At 46.2% G+C, this 21601-nt stretch overlaps 1 protein-coding gene across 1 annotated transcript in view; it reads left to right on the top strand.

Moving 5' to 3' along the window:
• Window positions 1–9491: 9491 nt before the first annotated feature.
• The window catches only part of LOC119967387 (adhesion G protein-coupled receptor F4-like), a 179871-nt gene continuing 167761 nt past the window's right edge, over window positions 9492–21601 (top strand). Inside the window, exon 1 of the mRNA XM_038799886.1 lies at window positions 9492–9575. The gene's annotated coding sequence lies outside the window, so the exon portion shown is untranslated. The remainder of the gene's footprint in view (window positions 9576–21601) is intronic.

Raw genomic sequence — 21601 nt, 5'->3', positions numbered from 1 at the left:
ACCCAGTGGTGAGGCAGAAGTAAATCTAATTATTTTACTTTCTTTTGAATTGTGGTAGGCTCCTTTATTATTCAGGCATGTCTGTGCTGTATGGACTTCACTGTCTACTGTGGGTTGCCTCATGGCTGAAGGTTGGATGTGAGAATCGCATGGACGTCCACAGAACTGGCAGTTCATGTTGGTGATTGGGAGTTCATGTAGCTATGTCACCTCTGGCTTTCCTCTGGGCATTTTGGATGTTGTGAGTTTGACATTAATTGTCCTCAAAACATGCTCAACCAAATTTCAGTGTTTGCACCACATGGATCGATCTGCTGCAGTGTTTTCTCAAGAGAGGTGGTCTGCAATACAGAAGTTTGCAAGTCTCTTCGAGAGGATCACTTTGTATCTTGAATGGTTACAGTTGATTGATTAGTTGCAACTGTTTATTTGTTGACTAACAATCCTCACTCATTTATTCACTCCTGTCCTCTACTGTTACACTCTTCTTGTCACCTGATTTTAGCGAGCTCCTAAACTTCCTATTTGAACATTTCTTTGGTTCCAAAATCTAACTTTTCTAAGTTCCCAAGTTCAGTATCCTCTATATCCTTTTTCTCACTGCTAAGTCCTATAAATATCTTCATGCATGTGATGAACACTATATAAATGCAAGTTGCTATTGTAGCTGGTGATATTTATTTGATACTCTAAGAGTATTGGGCGTGATCTAACGACCGTCACCACAAGTCAAACATGCTGGATGTTGAGGCTGTTTTACTGCACCTTGAACACCAGTGGGACACGTTGATACCGAGCTTTGGCTCCGATGAAATGAGGTTGTATGGGAATGCCTGTACAACGGAGGCTCATGGATCGAGAATGATACATAAAATGACCACATAGCAAGGATCCTCCATTCTGTTGAGATCCTGTGAGGGGTGATAGTGTGTTTAGTTTTCTTTGTACAAATGGACTGTTGTAGCTTTGTGTTTGTATTGATATTGTGTAGTGGAAAGATGGTCGTGTGTGTATGGCATAATTCCTTTTCCTTGTTGATTAATGGTTAGTTTGATTTATGGACTGTTAAGCAGTTGGTGTTCATCTCTTTGTATAAAGGTACTATTGGCCATTTATTAAATTAAATATTCTCAAGTGGTGCTGCAGGTTGTATTGGCAGCTTGCTGTTGCTGGTAGATGCAAATGCCTGGAGGCTGCTGCTGCTGTTTCCTTCTTTATCCGTTGCCTGAAAGAAGAACAAGTTTTTCAAAGATACCTTGAACCTGGAACACCGGGCTTGAACCTGGAATACTGGGCTCAGGGGGACTAATGAGTCCATAAGGCAATCCAGTTTGAAGCAAGAGGATGCTGCGGGACCTGGTGCGTAACATTGATCCAAATGAGTAACTGATGAAGATGCTGAAGAAATGCTTTCACAGATTGCTGGGTGGTGAATGCTGCATGTAACCAGCATGTCACTGAGAGTCAAGCATGCTGGACGTCAAGGCTGTTTAACAGAAACTTGAACGCCAGTGTAACATGTTGATACCAAGCTTTGGTTCAGATTAAATTAAAAGTAAAGTCGCCAGAGTCCCATTGGCTGCTTTCCCCTGAAGGAGGGAGCCGACTGGTAGTGATTTAACCTGACGATCACCATACCTCGGGCAAGGGGAAATGTTGAGAAGTTGGAGCCCTCATGATAACCTCAGCCGGTAGAGGAATTAAACCTACGCTGCGGGCCTTGCTCTGCACCAGGAACCAGCTGTCTAGCCAAGTGAGCCAAACCGGACCCCGATTCCAATGAAATTGGGCTGTATAAGAAGGCCCGTACAATGGAGGTTCATAGACAGAGACTGCATGACAAGGATCTTCCATTTTGTTGAGGACCTGCGAGAGTGATACATCATGTTTGGATTTCTATTTACAAATTAACTGTTGTAGCTTTGTGTTTGTATTGATATTCTGTAGTGGAAAGGTACTTGAACGTATATGGCATGGTGCCTTTTCCTTGTTGATTAATGGTTGGTGTGATTAATGGACTGTTAAGTATTGATTTTCATCTCTGTGTAAAGATACTGCTGACCATTTAATAAATAAAATATTCTGCTGCAGGTTGGCTTTGCTGCCTTGCTGGAAGTCAAGGATGTTTAATTTCACCTTTAGCGCCAGTGGAATATGTGGATGCTAGGATTTGGTTCCAGTAAGATTGGGCCGTGTGTGAGGGTCTGCACAGCTGCGGCTCATGGATGGAAATGGCACTGATACGTGAAACAACCAACAAGTAATGCATTGATGAACAGATCATTTCTATTACAAAGTTCTGAACATGTTAAAACATTCTCAGGCTTATCCTCCATTTCTGTTGAGGAACCTATAACAGGTGATACTGTGCGCTTTTTTTTTGTGAAAATGAACTGTGTACTGGTACCAGTATGGAACAGTGACGTCTTCTTGTTGCTTAGTGGCTAGTGTGACATGTGAATGTTTTGTAGTTGCTTTTCAAATCTTTGTTAATGTTCACCATTTTTGCAAAGAAAATAGTACTCAAGTGGAATCTCCTGTGTACACTTGCCATGTTGCAGGTGAGTTATTGCCTGGCATCCCAAGCAAGCTGTGAGGCCTGGACACTCTGCCTGAACCCTGAAGGTGTCAACACTACAGAGGCAGCAGCCAACAATCAAACACTCAAGAGCTGGGCTTCAGCATTGGGGATATCCCCACGACTGGAGAGGGAGTGTGTGTGAATGGGGGAGGGTATCTGAGACCAGTCCTGTAAGTGTTCCCTACAGGCGTCTGGGGTTCAGGGGCCCTTGCGTCAACCAGCCTCCCCATAGTCTGAACCATGGTGCTGATGTCCTCAGCGATGTTCCTCAGGGTCGGGCCACGCACTGGAGAGCCCCGGCAGCCCACATGTGACTGGAACATGGTCTGGGGCGCATCGGCAATGCCGACCTGCGAGTGGGACATGCTCTGTAGTGCATCAGCAATGTCCATCTGCATCAGGGACACGTTCCGCAGCGACATGCGGTCGAGGTCCTCAGCCATGGCCATCACAGACTGAACCATACCTTGGACATCACCACTCATGGTGCAGATGTTGTGCTCCAGGCTTTCCATTAGCGGCCGTCACCCTAGCAGTGTTGGTCTCAGTGACACGCATTGTTTGCACCATCTCCTGCACTCATAGCCTTTGGTACTTCCCCAGTCAACTATGCGCTCACTGAAGTGTTGTTGACATTCCCTCCTGAATCTCACTGCTGCATCCTAGCATCTGCACCAGCTCCATGATAATCTTTTTCAGAGGCTTGACATCAGGCTGGGTCCCCAGCCGAATCCTGGGATCCAGCAGACCTCCAACTGCTGACTCCCTTGAATGTTCCTGCCTACACCTGATATGCATCAGCAATTGTGTGATGCTCACCAGATTGTGCCCCTGAAGCCTGTCCACCACTCTCGCCTTCCAAGGTGCGTGTCTCTCCGCTGGTGGAAGGTGGAGGTGATAGCTGTGATGCTTTGATGGCATCATCCTTGTGTTCTTGTGGAAGGTGTTGGGGGGGAGTGGGGGGGGGGGGCACCTAGGATGGATCGTCACCATCCAATGGAAACCCTGCGAGAGAATGGACATGCGGTCAGTGAGAGGTAATGATCATTTTGTCTGACATGAATAACTCACTTTTAACAGGTCATCTGAGTGAAGGGATAGTGGATCCTCACCTCTGTGACACAGGCCAACCTCACCACCTGTAGCCGCTCTATCATTGGTCATCCCCCTGATCTCCAAGGCCCGTTCCACATAGGGGGTGAGCACAGTGATGTCAGGCACTCTGTCCCCTGTCTGGGTCCTTTATGCCAACTTCTTCTGCGTGGGCAAAAAGAGGTCATCTGGGGGCAGAGGGGTCTATGGTGGGTGACATGGGGGCACTGCTGGGAATGGACTGGCTGTGCTGCTGGTTGCCAGGGTGTTCTGGGGCACAGGCGTGGGTGGTATCATGTTGGGAGTGGGGGTGCGGTGCCAGCTGCTGACTTATGTAGGGGGGGGGTGGCAGGCCGGGCCAATGCCAAGGGGCCAATGTCAACTCACCCATGTGGTCTGGTGGAGGTAGTTGGTTTTTCCACATTGGACTGCAGTCCTCCTGGTCATGCTGCCCAAACTGAAAGCTTTTTCCACTGCCTCCCAGGCAGCACTGGTGTCCCTGTGGCTGATTCTCCAACTCACTTGGAAGGTAGGGTGTCCTGTCTCGGCTCCACAGTGTCCAGCAGCCTGGCCAGGCTGGCATCTCCGAAATGTGGAGCAGGTCTCCATGGTGCCATGGCTATATTCTGTCTGAGACGTGTTCAGAAGAAACGATTTATGCGTTGCTCCCCCTTGTTAGCGGGTGCTGCCGGGTGCAGTCCAGGCGAATCACAAGACAGGACAGTCATTTCTGGCACTAATTGCTGAAAGATACCGACAATAGTCTTGCTGGATCGGCCGTCGGGAAGAACCCAGGAGGTCACGCCCGCTACTACGGCAATTAAGACTTCACATGTTAGATCGCTCCTGTAGGCTTATACAATAGAAAATTAACAAGCGCATGAGTCACACATTGAAATCATCCAAATGGCAAATACACATCAGAAATATCTTGTAGAGATTTGTTCTTTCTTTCTGTGCAATATGACACTGAACTAGTAAACCAGATGTCTGGGCTAAAGATCTGGGGACATGGTTTCAAGTCCCAACATAGTAGCTGGAATCTAAAGCTAGTTCCTGACCGTGACAAATCCATATGGTTCACTAATGTCCGTTAGGGAAGAAAATCTGCTACCCTTTCCTGTTCTGACCTACATCTGACTTCAGACCCACAGCAACGTGGTTGACTCTTAACTGTTCCCTGAAATGGCCTTGCACGCCACTCAGTTCAAGGACAATTAGGGATGAGCAATAAATGCTGGCTTTTCCAATGACCCCCACATCTCATGAAATAACAAAAAAGCCAAGATTACTTTATTTTTTGGACTTCCCAAACCTTCTGTTTTGTTCTCCACCAAAAGAATCTCCCTGTCACCAATGATGCTGCCTCCACCAACTTTTTTGTGCCTTTGACAAAGCCCACACCTCATTGTGCTTCATGTGCACCAGACAGCTTCCTACCAAATTAATCCACCGATCGATCAACGAGGGACAGACACCATTTTAGTAGAATTATTTCAGATGGATTGTTACCCAGATTTTGGTATAGGTTGTGGCACTGAGCATACAGATCAAAAAGACCGAGGGACAGTTGTTTCTCTGTGCTAAGTTAGTTAATCGAGGTGGTTTGGTCCGGTTGTGAGAACTCTGTTTTTGCATCATAAAATTGTGGATTTAAGCCAACTCCATATGTGACAATAATCTATGTCCGATCAGATTTTTGAGGTGGATATAAAATTCTGTTATATTACTTGATCACTAACATATTCCCCCTATTTGCCTCCTATCATTCAGTTATTCGTAAAGCATAACATCCAGTAACAGAGCTACATCTGAATAAGTACCCAGCATTAAGGTTAGTCAGGATTGATATTTATTTGTGGCATTAGACTTATTGTCACAGCCTATCTTTTAGTCTTTGTATGAACTAAACATTTACCAAATTAAGTTTCATAGCTGTAGATACAAAGGGTAGATGTAAGGGATAGGTAGCAATGAATGGACATGGAGAAACTCTCTTGCATGACAACATGGCTGCCTATCTTTTAGGGTGTTTCTCTTCTTTCTACCATCACACAATGGAGGATTCCCATTTGGAAACACATTGATGACTGCAATGGTATTGGAAAATCAAACTAAAGCCAAGAGAAGAAAAAAACGCACAATGATTAAAGAAAACAGACAAACTTAAAAGAATAAACTATTGTAATCCAGGAGGCTGATGTTGAAAGTCCTTTTTAAGTGGTTCTTGTTATTTGCCTTAAAACTCTATTCTTCAGACGTGATTCCATCCCTGTCCCTAACTCGGGATGAACCAGGCTGTTCATAACTTCAGTATTTTACTTGATCCTAGTCAAGCTTTAAAAACATCTACCTCTGCCAATGCCCCACTTCACCTGCTGCTGAAACCAATATCTATGCATTTGTTTTTTTTTATAATTTTAGTGTACCCAATTCATTTAGGTAGCAATTTAGTGTGGTCACTCCACCTAGCTTGCACATTATTCTTTTGGGTTGTGGGGGCAAATCCCACGCAAACACGGGGAGAATGTGCAAACACCACACGGACAGTGACCCAGAGCCGGGATTGAACCTGGGACCTCAGTGCCGTGAGGCCGCAGTGCTAACCCACCGTGCTGCCCTTCCATGCATTTGTTATCTTCACACTTGACTATGTTCTCTGCTCCATAGGTTGAGCTCATCCAAAACTCCTATGCAAATTTACACCAAGTCCCATTCACCCATAACTTCTGTGCACATTCACCTTTATTGGCTCCCAATCGACCAATGCGTGATATTTATACTTTCATCCTGCATTCAAATCCCTCCATGGCCTTGCCCCCTCCCTTATCTCTGTAACATGCAGCTACGAAGGTTAGCTCCCTATTTTAGGGCGGGATGATAGCACAGTGGTTAGCATCTGTTGAGCTGCTTGCAGAAAAATACTTTTCACTGTACCTCGGTACACGTGACAATAAACAAATCCAATCCAATCCAATCCAATTGTTACTTCACAGCTCCAGGATCCCAGGTTCGATTCTGGCTTGGGTCACTGTCTGTGTGGAGTCTACACGTCCTCCCTGTGTCTGTGCGAGTTTCCTCCGGGTGCTCCGGTTTCCTCCTACAAGTCCTGAAACATGGGTCTTTCGGAGAATTGGACATTCTGAATTCTCCCTCTATGTTCCCGAACAGGTGCCAGAATGTGGGGACTCTAGGCTTTTCAGAGTAACTTCATTGCAGTGTTAATGTAAACCTACTTGTGACAATAAAGATTATTATTATTACAATCCTCCAAGATCTCAGCGCTTTTCCAACTCTGGCCTCTTGTGCATCCTGACTTCCTTTACAAATCACTGACAGCAGTGTCGTCTTCGGTTGTCTAAGCATTAAACTTTGAAATTACACCTCTGATCCTCTCTAACCTCTTTTATGAACTCCTTAAAGCCTGCCTTCTTTGACAAAACTTTTGCCGACCTGTCTAATTTTTGGCTGATGCTATTTTTTTGTTGGGTATTATAGCCTTTTAAGTGCCTTGGGAGATTTTGCATTGTCAACAATGTAAACAGTTGTCATACATGTACTTGTTGAATAATCATATGTTACACATATTTGAAAAGTTGACCATTTTATGGGAAACAGATTCAAATTAGATTCTTTCATCTGGTGTTTGGGTAAAAGCGATGAAGGGCTTCAGCTATGTAGATAGACTCAAGAGATTAGATTGCCCTCTTTGGAGCTGAAGAGGTTAAGTGGGGTTTTATAGATAGATAGAAATAGATAGAACAGTACAGCACAGAACTGGCCCTTCGGCCCTCGATGTTGTGCCGAGCAATGATCACCCTACTCAAACCCACGTATCCACCCTATACCAGTAACCCAACAACTCCCCTTCTTAACCTTACTATTAGGACGCTACGGGCAAATTAACATGGCCAATCCACCTAACCCGCACATCTTTGGACTGTGGGAGGAAACCGGAGCACCCGGAGGAAACCCACGCACACACGGGGAGGACGTGCAGACTCCACACAGACAGTGACCCAGCCGGGAATCGAACCTGGGACCCTGGAGCTGTGAAGCATTTATGCTAACCACCATGCTACCGTGCTGCCTTAATAGAGATATTCAAAATTAAGAGGGGCTGGTTTAGCACGGTGGGCTTGAATAATAGCTGGCTTGTAAAGCAGACTAAGGCCAGCAACGTGGGTTCAATTCCTGTACCAACCTCCCCGAACAGGCGCCGGAACGTGGTGACTAGGGGCTTTTCGCAACTTAATTTGAAGCCTACTTGGGACAATAAGCGATTTTATTTCATTTCATTGTTTATATATACCGGGCTAGATTCTCCCAAAATAGGGCTTTGTCCCCATGCCGGTGTAAAAACGCTGGTGTTTCACTCCCCAGTTTCCTGCAAAAAATAAAGGTTGATTCACTTATTTTCTGGGGGCAAGAAAGGACCCGGGTAGGGTCACGCAGCTTTGGTTGCTGTGCAGGCTCCCGTACTTCCGGTTCCGAGTCCGTGCATGCGCATGACGGAATTTGATTGCGGACCAACACGCACATTCGAGGCCCCCCCAATGGGCCATGTGCCACTGCATCGGACCGGCCCGATTGCTGCCCCGGCTGCCTATAAGGCCCCCAAGGTGCTTGAGTAGCTTCCTCTTGACCCTCAGAAGGCAATCAGCTCCCTGATGGCTTGGGTGGAACTGAATCGGTTTTGAGAGATAGAACATTAATAATGTACTAGGGGTCAAGGATTGTGGGGTTGAGGCCCCAATCAGATAAACCATAATCTTATTGAATGGGGCAGACTTGGAGCAGACCCAAGGAGCCAAATAACCTTCTGCTAATTTTAGTGTTTGTATGTATCAAGACTGTTTGGAAACCAAGTCCAGGCCTGCACCACTACCTGCCACCGCTGAACATTGAGTGTATGGACATGCTCCCAGGTGTAAAACAATGCTGGTTCCTGATGGTAACCATGCAGGACAATGTGGATGCAGTCCATAGTGCCCTGTATGTCCCCGAATCAAGCCATTTTCGCCAAATGCTCTTCCCCGCTCTTGTCAACTTCCCTAAGAAACAATGAACTTGCAAACAGTGTATCAGTGATTTGTTGGGTGAATGTGATCACCACAGGTTCTGTTCATGCCACCAAACGTTTGGAAGGAACCACCGCTATAAACATTTAGAATCAAGGTCGCCTACACTGTCAATCATAATCTAGTGTTGGGCTCCAATTCGCATTCCAACAGGTGTCACATGTAAGTGAGGTATTCCTGTGCAAATGAGCAAGGTTCAGGTATGATGTTCTGTTTCTGAACACTCACGTGCTGCAAGGATTTAATTAACTTTTTCCTCACACCCGCTTCAGGCGTTTGCTGCCCTCCTTCTGCTGCACCTCCTCCGGATTCGGGGGCCTCGGGGGTGAATCCAGCAGCATTATCATGTTCATCAATGGAGAACAAAAATAACTCTTTTATGTTTAACTGCCTCACTATAAAACGTCTTTCTGCTGTATGTGTTATGAAACAGCATCTTTGACAAACAGGGACATATATGACAGGAGGGAATGTGACGACCTCCGTTCACACTCACAAGCCTCAGTCGGGAATCGGGTGGTTCGATTTGGCACACCGCTAATGTCTGCACCTGTGCACCTGCACACCTGCCCCTCACCCACACCTGCCCCTCACCCACACCTGCCGACGCGCGCGGCGTCTCGTACAAGGAACTGACTGATTTTTCCAGCAGTTTGTCCTGTGTCTGGTGGGCGTGCCTGAAGTCACTCCCAGCGACATGACCAGACAAGGAAGTGTTTTAACCCTATTTAACCCAACTCGAATCCTTCCAGCGATCTTCACACCGAGCAAAAGCTGATGGTCAGTGATTTTACCAGAATCAGCTGCTTCGCGGAGAAAAGGTAAGAAAGAGGTCTCGCTTCAAAAGTGAGATATGTTGAAACATTATTTTCATGAAAACATGAATTACTGTTCGAATATTTTCAGTTTGACATTGAGGTACGGGGAAGATTTCCTTTGGGGGAAATGCTTATCTTTGCGGTCTATAGTTTATCATTTCTGTAGCAACAAGGTAATGCTTCCTCCTGCGAAATGTTCACGCTCCTTTTATATCAGAAAATAATAGAGGATTTTGAAGGAATCATATCTTCTTCAAAGTTCTTCAACTATTATGTCTGCAGACTTAACTTCTGCTGTGACTTTCCCATCGCTATAAAGCGAGTTCAGCTGTGCATGAATCTAAAAGTAGCAGCTTAACTTTGGACTGGTGCTGATGTGAATGTTGAATGCGCTAAGACAAAGTGTTGAGGTGCAACACCGTTGGTGGTACAACCGCAGTTTGGCATTGATTTAAAAAAAAAATGAAACGGCAATTTAGAATGTCCAATCTACATCTTTGGGTTGTGGGGTGAGACCCACGCAGACGCGGGGAGAATGTACAAACTCCACACGGACAATAACCATGGGCCGGAATCGAACCTGGGTCCATGAGGCAGCAGTGCTAACCACGGTGCCAATGTGCTGTCCTTCAGTCTAATATTAATGGTTGTCTTATAACTACTGTAGTAGTTTGTTAATTTATTGGATTCTCTTCAAAATATTATAGAGTCTCTTCAATGTTACAAAGAAGTGGATACCATAATAATCTTTACTAGTGTCATAAGGTAGACTGACATTAATACTGCAATGAAGTTACTGTGAAAATCTTCAAGACCCCACACTGGAGCACCTGTTTGGTACACTGAGGGAGAATTCAGCATGTCCAATTCACTGAACAAGTATGCCTTTGGGGACATGTGGGCGGAAACCGGAGCACCCGGGGGAAACCCACACAGACACGGGGAGAATGCGCAGACTCCGCACAGACAGCGACCCATGCTGGAAATCGAACCTGAGTCCCTGGTGCTGTGAAGCAATAGTACTACCAATCCCTTGCTCTAACCCTAACATTGTGGGCAAAAATAGCTTTTTAAAGAAAAGTTTACATTTTTAGGTTGAGACATTAGAGGAAAATATCAAAAGATAGAATTCTCAGAAAGACCCACTAAATGCTGAACCACACAGATCTGACGCCTTCCAAATCCAAACCTGAGGTCAAGCAAGGCTGTGTGACAGTCCCCAAATTATTTACATCCACCCAATAATAGTATTTACCTCCTCAAAGATCAGTTTGCCTTCAAATGTCGGCATCAATTAAAAAAAATTAATTTAGGGTATCCAATTCTTTTTTTCCAATTAAGGGGCAATTTAGCATATGCAATTCACCTATTCAGCACATTTTTGTTGTGGGGGTGAGACCCATGCGGGTGGGGGGGGGGGGGGTCATGTGCAAACTCCACACGGACAGTGACCTGGGGCTGGGATCGAGCCCGGGTCCTCGGTGCCATGAGGCAGCAGTGCCTACCACTGTGCCACCGTACTGCCCCGATGTCAGCATGAAATACCATCTCGGTGGAAAAATCGTGAAACTCAGTTGCTTCCATGCCAAAGTTATACTGACCATCATAAACATACATCATCTGCAGTTTGACTGCAAGTTGCTCTCGACCTCAATTCTGCATCCAAAAACTCAGCCTGCCCTTGGCTGTTGACAAAACAAAACTCTTCTTCTCAACTCAGAGTGGTCAGTTAAATTTTCCACCTCCCATAAATGGTGAGGCGAGACTCAAAAATATGTTGAGCACTTCCCATATCATGGAAACCACCTCTCTCAAAATACCACCAATGATGAAGAAATCCAACATTGGATCTTCTGCTGCTTCATCAATGATCTTCCCTGTTCAGCACTATTTGTGACTCCTCAAACACTGAAGCGTCCATGTTTAAATACAGCAACACTTATACAAAAGCCACATTTGGGTTGCTAACTGCAAGTAACATTTGCACCCCACAGGTATCAGGCAATGGCCATTTCTGGCAAAAATGAATCTAATTATCTCCCCTTCATATTAAATGGCATTATCATCGCTGAGCACACCACTATCAATATCCTGGGGTATTGCAAGGGGTTTAGCATTGTCATGAAATTGTACTGGACTAACCATATAAATATTGTGGCTACAAGAGCAGGTCTGTGTCTCCAAATTTTGAGGTAAGCGCCTCATCTCCTGACTCCACAGAACTTATCTACCACCTACAAGGCACAAGTATTCAAGGGTGTGATGGAATACTCTGCACTTGCCTGTAAGAGTGCAACTCCAAGAAGACTCGAGCTTGACACCATCCAGGATTAAGCAGCCTACTAGATTGGCACCAGCTTAAGCATTCTCTCTCTCCACCAACAATACATATTGGCAGCAGTGCGCACCAGCTACAAGATGCACTGCAGCAACTCACTAAAGGCTCCTTCATCAATATCTACCAAACCTGCAACCTCTACCACCAAGAAGGCTGAGGTTAGCAGGTGCAAGGGAACACTGAAGCTTATCCTCCCAGCCACAGACCATCCTGACGTCCAACTGTATCACCGTTTCTTCACTGTCTCTGGGTAAAAACCCTAGAACTCCCTCCCTAACAGCGCTGTTGGTGTACCTACACCACATGGACTGCAGCAGTTCAAGCCAGCTCACCACCACTTCTCAGGTGCAATTAAGGATTGGTATTAGGTACTGGCATAGCTAGGGATGTCCACAACCCGTGAACAAATAAAATAAATAGATCAGCTGTACTAGCTTTGCCTGTTACAAATTATGGCAATGAGTGTTTGACAACAGGGAACCAACAAAAGCTCCAGTGTACAGAGCAATTGCCATTACCACCGTGAGCCTGGACTGCAATCAGCAATACACAAATGTACTAGAGAGATTCGATCAGCACTGCCTCCGCCATCTCCTCCTGAGCTAATTGGACGCCCATCAAATAAATGTCAGCATCCTTCTTGAGGTCAACTCCACAATCATTCAGGCAAAACTGCAAAATGCACTTTTGATAGATTGAACACTATATCTTGTTAGCTGAAGATCATCTCCTGGCTCGGTCCCCTCTTAATAATACCAACATTCCAGGGGCCGACAATGGAAATTCTTCAAAGACACTCAAACTTGGACCATAAGACATAGGAGCAGAATTAGGCCGCTCGGCCCATCGAGTCTGCTCCGCTATTCAATCATGGCTGATACTCGCCATGAAATGTGGCAGCAGTGACCTTAATGACTGGGAGGATTGCTACCAATCATTCAAAATGGCAACAGGCTGTCCAAAAGCTGTGTCACTCTTTGATTCCTAATGTGTAATGATGAGGCCGGGAGGCGGCAGAGAAGGAAAGAAAAGAGATGGCAGACGAAGCCCCATCCTATGAGATGAGGGTCTCCCTAGTCCTCCGGCATGCAGGACGCTCGCTGCCACCCTCTGGCTAGTTCTGCGGGTTCATCCATGCTTGTCCTCCAGCCCCTCCTGGTCAGGCCCCTTGTCCTCCTCATCGACGAGGGCGCATTTCCTTCTCCTTCACCTCCAGCATTTTGCCCCGCTGCTGTGACAGGCTGTGGAGGGCACAGCAGACCTCCACAAAATGGACAGCGCTCCGGGCAGCTGTACTGCTGTGCACCACCAAAGCGGTCAAGGCATCGGACCCATATTTTGAGGAGTCTGAAGCACTGTTCAATGACAGCCCCAGTGGCTACATGGGCCTCATTATATTGGGTTACACATTCGTCTCTGGCCTCCATAATGGCGACATTAGGCAGGACCAAAGCGGGTACTCCTCATCTCCCAAGATGGCGGATGCGCACAAGTTGGACATTCGGAGCGTGGAACCGCTTCCTGTTGATGAAGGGCTCTCCCGGACCACCCGGTGCTCGCAAGGTGGCATGCGTACCATCTATTACCCCCTGGACCTGGAGCATCCCGGCGATGGCAGGCAACCCTGCAGCACGGGCATCTTGTTGGGCTTGGTCCAGGTCAAAGTTTACATAGTCGGCTGCCCAGGCACCAGGGCATCTGTGACTTCACTGATGAACTTGTGAGTTGATGCTGAGATATGCCACACAAGTTCCGGCTCGAGCCCTGGAATGATCCTGAGGCAAAGATGTTCAGTGGTGCGTTGACATTTACAGCCACTGTGAGCGGGTATCTTCTCCTATAGTACCAAGTCCACAAGGATATGGTATCCGTGCCGCACTGTCTCCTTGTTGAGGCGGAGCCTCCTGTGAAACATGCTGTCCAACATCTGTTTGAAAGACCAGCGATGCCTGTACACCGTGGGCTTTTGTAAGCCTCCCCTCTGCATCACTAGTGGGCGGCCGGGTCCTCAGGATTTGGTGCAGGCCCTTTGCCATGGGCTGGCGCACCGAGCCTCTATCAATGCTACTGCCGCTGCCTTCTCTGGCCCCTGCCTGCACTGCCAACACCACAAGCAGGACAGCTTCTAATATCATCCATAATGTGATATCTGCAAGTAATTGGAGAGGTTGAGAGACCGACAATCATTATGGTTTCCACCCGGGGACACTGTCCCATGCTGTCCCACCCTCACATCCCCTGCCATCCCTCAGGTTACCATCCAATCCACCCTGCACATGCACCCCTGGCAGCAGCATGGGACCCTGGGGACCAGACTCCAAACAGCCGCTGGTAACGTTACCTGGAACGGGTGCTGGTTCCCTCCCAGGACAATGTACACACCCACAACCTCTGGTCCCGGGGATGTCCCTGGTGCTGCAGCCGGACTCTTGGGTGTTTGAATGTTGGCTGCTGCATTTGTGATGTAGACGTTTCAGGTGTTCAGGCATAGTGTCCAGGTCTCAAGTCTGATTGGGATGCTCGGCAGTAACACCTGCCTATGACATGGAAAGCTTACCCATGGGAATCATAGTCATCGAGTCATAGAGGTTTACAGAATGGAATTGGACCTTTCGGCCCAATTAGTTCATGGTAACGTTTGTTTGAGAGACTAACAATGCCTGTACACCTTGGCCCATCTCCGGCCTGCCCTCTGCTTCCCTCCCTGGCCTGATGAGCGGCCGGGTCCTCAGGATGTGGGGCGGGCCCCTGCCATAGGCTGCCGTACTGAACCTCTGTTAATACTGCTGCCTTCTCTGGCCCCTGCTCCACTACAACCATGCCCATGCAGCAACCAGGAGCATGATGGAGCGGTGCTTCAGCCTCCTGAAGATGCGGTTCAGGTGCCTGAACCGCTCTGGAGGGTCCACCAGAATGATGCTGAGAGGGTCATCACCTGCATAGTGGCGACTTGCTGCGTCCCCGACAACATCATGCAAGAGAGGTGCGATGTGCAGGAGGAAGAGGTGGAACACCAGGCCTCATCTGACGAGGCAGATGCAGGGGAGGGGGTTATTTGGGCAGGACATGGACTGACCCACAATTGGAAATCCCATTGACCAGCCGGCGAAACGGAGAATCCCGACGGCGTGCTGGTGCGGCAGGTGGGAGAAACCCACCCAAAAGATGTCAACCTGGTGATATGATAACAAATGACTACAAACATATTGAACAGAGGATATAGCATGTTATAAACAGAACTAAGCAATTCCACAACCAATGGGTCAGATCAAAATCTCAAAATCTGTAGTCCTGCCACATCCAGTCATGATGCTGGTGGAGAATTACTCAGTTAGCTGGAGGAGAAGGAGACTAAACTAATATCCCCTTCCTAAATAATGGGATAGCGCAGCATTCCCTTTTATCTCTGTAATTTGTCACTCCAATAACAAATATTATTAACCCCAGAGAGAAAATGCTGGAAAATCTCAGCAGGTCTGGCAGCTCCCATAGGGAGAGAAAAGAGCTGGCATTTCGAGTCCAGATGACCCTTTGTCAAAGCTGACATTAAACAAGATTAAACAGATATTATTATTACTCTTGGAGGATTTAATTTTGCTCCAGTGTTTCCAACCAGATTTGGCAGTGAATAATGAAACAGTCATGTGCCAGAGAGGCTCAAGTTTGTAAACCTCTGATTTAAGGGTGCAGATGCGAAGATAATTGGTGCAAAAGCACAGGAGACTTGGGAATTAAGCTGTCAGCGAGCTCTTTTTTCTTAAATTTAGAGTACCCAATTCATTTTTTCCAATTAAGGGCAATTTAGTGTGGCCAATCCACCTAGCCTGCACATTTTTGGGTTCTGGGGGCGAAACCCACGCAAATACGGGGAGAATGTGCAAACTCCACACGGACAGTGACCCAGAGCCGGGATTAAACCTGGGACCTCGGCGCGTGAGGCAGCAGGGCTAACCCACTGCGCCATCGTGCTGCCCTAGGAGAGGGAGTATCATGGAGATTGGACAAACATAGCATTAAAACTTTGGTGCTGGGGAGCGTGTGAGGGAAGTTGGGGAAGTATTTTCCAAAGGCACAAAATAATCAGGGTGATGCAGACCAGAAGGTGTGGATTCCAGGGGTGATGAGGATGGTCAGAGTTGCATTATCATTGATTGAAACCGCAGGGGAAAGGGGAGGGAGGGAGTGGGCAGTATGCATTCACATGTTGGTGACTGAGTGAAACCAATGTTTATCCCACATTCAGTCCTGAATGAGTAGGAATTTCCTCCCAATGAAATATTGCGAGAGTGAAGGCATTGTTTTTGGGCCCGCTCCTAATTCCATTTCCCTGGCTGCTGACTCTATCCCTTACCCTGTTCCAATCAGCTTAAGTTACCCCCACTTGTGTCCTCTCTCAGAGGGCCTGCAAGTTTCCCCACCCCCCCAAACTGCCCACTTCCCACTCCCCCATTCCCCTCCTGATCATGCAGAACTGGAAGCCTCCCCTATGAGGATCCTACGAGGGCCCACGAGCACTGTCCCTTGGCACAGTTTGGGATAATGTCAACCTGTGTCAGGAGGCTGTGCCATGTCACCCCCCCCCCCTTCCCCCCCCCCCCCCCTCTGAGCAGGTGTTTCTCCCCCCCCCCCCCTCCCCCCACAGGGGCTGTACTTACTTTTGCAACCCTGAAGGGATCCCCTCTACTGATTCTCATTTTTAAAAGCTGTTGTAGATCTCACTGACAATGTTTCTTTTGCAAGGTTTGCATATTCAGTGCGGGCGGTATCAGATGTCGGAAATGCTGGGTAATATTAAAATGTATTAAAATCTATTAAAATAAGGTTCTCACCCTTTGAGGGCATGGACCTTGTGACATCACTGTGGAACATGGAGAAACACAATCTCACTGGAGTGAATTACATTTCCTCTTTCTCTCTGGATTTTTCGCTTGTGTCGCCATTCTCTGGGCTGAAAATTGTCCCCAAAGTAAGTTTATTAGTTACTAAAACACAAGGAAAAATAATAAAGATGCAACAAACACACTGGAATAAAAGAATACACAAATCAGTCCTTTGCTGTTCCATGAGGCATAGATGGCTCTACGCTGTAGGCTTTGGAGCTGCCCATGTTGGTTTTACAATCTATTGGAGACACTTGTTGTCTTTTCTCCAGAGGGAGAGACGATCTGGTTGTCTCTGCAGGGTTAACTGAAAAGTCTCTTTCTTTCTGCTGGACAACCTATTCCGGCAAGAGAGAGAGGTCTTTGTTTTTTTGTTTTTCTGCGTCCGTCACTCTGGTCACCAGGCAGATTTTCAATCCTGTGTATTCCCGGATGGGGAAATACTCGTGTCTTGCATTCATCTCAGACCTTTAGACACATTCTGCGAGATAAATCAACAGGGGATAGGTGTTTATCGGTCTGAGGGATGTATGAAACAGTCTCCATTGTCCTCTCAGACCCAGGAGATTAGTCCAGCTTTTTGCATTTTCCATACAATACAATTTACAGTGCCGAAGGAGGCCATTCAGCACATTGGATCTGCACCGGCCCTTTTGGAAAGAGCACCCTACATAAGCGCATGCCTCCACCCTATCACTGCAACCCACTAACCCCACCTAACATTTTTGGACACGAAGGGCAATTTATCATGGCCAATCCACCTAACTGCCTTTGGACTGTGGGAGGAAACTGGAGCACCCAGAGGAAACCCACGCAGACATGGGGAGAATGTGCAGACTCCGAATTGACAGTGCTCCAAGCCGGGAATTGAACCTGCAGCTGTGAAGTAACTGTGCTAACCACTGTGCAACTGTGCTGCCCCCAAAATGTCTCTGAACTAGGCCTTGACACCTCCTTTGGATGTGAAATAACATGGTGCCTCAGGAGATCTGTCCAGACAAACCACAGAGGAATTTTCCAGAAAGTAGTCCTTTCACAGGATCAACCATCTTTTGTTCAGTATCTGTTAAAGGACACTTCAGAAGGTTTTTCTGGTGACTGTTCTTTAAATACAACAAATAGGTGTCTGGCTGTTGTTCAGTGGAACAATCCGTTGTTAGCCTTACTTTGGAGAAGGGGTCATGAGGTTGTGCAGATATTCTTCAACTGTTGTTCTTCATTTTTGATTTTAAGAAATCAGCCAAGAAGGTTTTCAATCATCATGACGGCTTCCATGTATCCTTGATTTAAGGCTCAGGACATTTCCCAGCTTACTGAAATTCTTGACTGCAATTTTGGGGCCCAACGTTTTCTTTCGGGAGCCAGTCGCATTAATTTATCATTGCCTCCTTCTACAATTATATTGTTCAGAATGGTCAGGTAACATAATCACTTGCCTTGCCTGAACGGTGCACTTGCACACATTCATCTATTTTACTGAGCCTTCAATCTTTGCGGTGGAGCCATCTGGCCCATGCACCAGCATGTACACATTGGATGGCAAGAAAGAGTATTCCATTGAAGTTGAAGATTTGTTGCACTGGCACTGTTTTTTGATGTGAGCAGAAATGAGCAGGAGAGTTGCTGCAACATCGGTTGTGACTTGTGGCCTGATGATGGAATGTTCAGAAAAGGAATGCTCAGCACTCTACCTGCTGGTCATTCTACGCTGAAACAATTTAATCTGGAGCTCAACAAGCGGAAGAGATGTTGAGGTTGGGTTTGAGCAAAGAGTCCTGCTTTTTTCTGTGAGGTGATTCACAGCCGAGTGAACAAAAAATAAGGAAGCCAAGATAACCATCAAACTATATTCATATACTGCCAGGAACCTCTGGGTACCAGCCAAAGTTGTGACATGCATGAAACCACATATTTTTGATGTGTCTGATACTCCACGCTGGATGAGATGTTCTTTGATTTCAACATAGACAATGAGCAACAGGAATTAAGGAAATCTGTGCTTTAGCTTTCCAACCCACTTGGCCAGACATAAAACAACAACTATGTTGGATTACCTTGTGAACTTGCTCATAATCCAGTATCAAACATAGATGTAACAGGCTTTTAACTTCTTAAATTTACTGATGTAAGTTATAGGATACTCCATTGACAATTATACTTCTGTTGGCACTTTGGACGGCACAGTGGCTAGCACTGCTGCCTCACAGCGCCAGGGACCCGGGTTCAAAGACGGCTTCAGGTGGCTGTCTAGGTGGGGTTTGCACGTTCTCGCCGTGTCTGTGTGGATTTCCTCTGGGTGGCCCCTGTTCCCTCCCATAGTCCAAAGATGAGCAGGCTAGGTGGATTGGTTGTGCTAAGTTGCCCCTCAGTGTCCAAAAGGTTAGGTGGGTCTACTGGGTTGCAGGGGTAGGATGGGACGTCGGCCTCGGTACGGTATAGTTTCCAAAGGTCAATGCAGATTAGATGGGCTGAATGGCTTCCTTCTTCTGCACTGTGGGAATCCACGATTCTGCATTTCTTTGCTTGCTATTTTCAAGTGAACATATTTCCTCATGGCTTTCCAAGGTGTTTTTGAGCGTTTCTTGATCAATAATACATGGGCAGGCATTCTGATCCCACACCTGATTATTGAGTTGACCTTTGATCCTAGGTGGTCATCAGTGCAAATTGTCAAGAAGGATAGTCATTACCACATTCATTACCTGTGCCTTTGCATTATTCTCATTACAAGAATGCAGTAATGGTGACTTTGCAACTCAGTAACTGTTTCAGCAGTGTGAAGATGAGCATTTGCGTGGTTACTTGTTGATGGAGAACCAAGGTTAGGTGGGTTTAGGTGGGGTTACTGGGTTGTGAGGATAGATTGGGGGAGTGGGTCTAGGTAGGGTGCTCTTTTAGAGGGTCAGTGCAGACTTGATGGGCTAAATAGCCTCCTCCTGCACTGTAGGAATTATAAGAGGAAACCTGTCTGCACCTATTTACTTTTAAATAACCGGTGAGAGCCTCAATCAGAGTTGTCGAAACTTGAATAATTATTTCCAAATGATAAAAATGTTTTGCAAGTTTAAATGGGTTTTGTGTATTCCATGTCACCAAAAAGGCATAATTTACGTAGTTTTACAGAGAAAAGTAGTATGAATAGTTTCAAAATTATATTCACTATTTCCGTCCAGTAATTCGTGCGGTGACAGCTTACCTGTAAAACCGGTTCGTACATGTCAGCTGATGCCCTGATGGTAACTGAACAACTGACAAAATCACAGACGATCAAAACCTTTATCTTCTCTCACTGCTAATTGGAGAAGGCAAATTTGCTTCGACTCACCTACCACTAACCAGGAATGTGTAGGTGAAAATTGCACTCCCAATCTATTATCTTCTGTCTCTCTCTTTTAATGAGTGGACACTGACTGACATGATCCTTCAGTATGTGTCAGGAGTGCTGAAATGAAACAACTGCTCAAAGTTTTTAGTAAGTTCTTTTTACAACAGTAACTTCAGTAAGAGGCTTACTGTATTTCTACAATTGCTAAAAAATATATTTGCTGCAAACTATTTCATTTTGTACCAACTAAATCCCTTTGACCAAAATTTAAAATACTACATAATGTTGCATCTTGCCTCTTATACGTGTTTCCCATGCTATCCATGTAATATAAGCATCTGAAACAATTGTTCTTTTTGTAGTATTAATCCTTATTGATATTTCTGAATATCAATAAGGTAAGGGCAGGCATTCTGTTTAGAAATGTAGATTTTTTTGAGTATTGTGGGTTTCTGGTAGTGGTAGCCATAAAAAAGCTGCCCCCATTAGTTGATGGTACAAGGACTAGGAGAAACAGGTTTGACATTTTAGGCAAGAAATGCAGATGGAATGTGAAAAGGGACTTTTTTTTTGCAGCGAATGCTAATTATTGGAACTCTGTCCCATGATGCTATGAGGGTGGTGGATTCATCAAAACATAAAAAATAGGAGCAGGAGGAGGCCATTCGACATTTCGAGCCTGCTTCACCATTAAGGGGCTTTTCATAGTAACTTCATTGCAGTATTAATGTAAGCCTACTTGTGACAATAAAGATTATTATTATCATGATCATGGCTGATCATCCAACTCAATAGGCTGATCCCACCACCACCCCCATCTCCTCTGATCCCCATTCACTTCAAGTGCTATATCTAAGTGCTTCTTCAAAACATACTATGTTTTGACATCAATTACTCCCTGTGAAACAAATTCCACAGGCCGACCACTCTCTGGGTGAAGAAATTTCCCCTAATCTTTGTCTGGTTCTGAACACCCCCACCATGGGGAACATCCTTGTTGCATCTACCCTGTCTTGTCCTGATCGTCTGAATTATTAATATATGTGGTGAATAGCTGGGGTCTCAGCACCGATCCCTGCGGTATCCCAGAGTGATGAAAGAGCCCAAGGAGAGTGGCGGAGTCACAGGATAAAAGAGTGCAAAGAGAGCAGTGGAGAAATAGCATTAAACAGCGGGAGGAAAGCGGTGGAGACACAGTGGAAAAGAGTGTGAGGAAAGTGGCAGAAACACAGCACAGAGTAACAGAGCACAAGGAGAGTGGCAAAGACCCAGGGTGAAAGAGTGCGAGGAGAGTGGTGGAGACACAGGATAAAGAGCACAAGGAAAATGGTGAGATACAGGATAAAGAGTGGGAGAGGCAGAGACGAGGATAAAAGAGTGTGAGGAAATTGGCGGAGACATAGGATAAAGAGGGTGAGGACAACGGCAGAGATACCGGGTTAAGAGAATGAGAAATGCAGCGGAGACACAGGATAAAAGAGCGTGA

The sequence above is a fragment of the Scyliorhinus canicula genome, chromosome 6, assembly GCF_902713615.1.
Source record: "Scyliorhinus canicula chromosome 6, sScyCan1.1, whole genome shotgun sequence".
Classification (NCBI taxonomy): Eukaryota; Metazoa; Chordata; class Chondrichthyes; order Carcharhiniformes; family Scyliorhinidae; genus Scyliorhinus; species Scyliorhinus canicula.
This window is presented reverse-complemented; position numbering and strand designations above follow the sequence as displayed.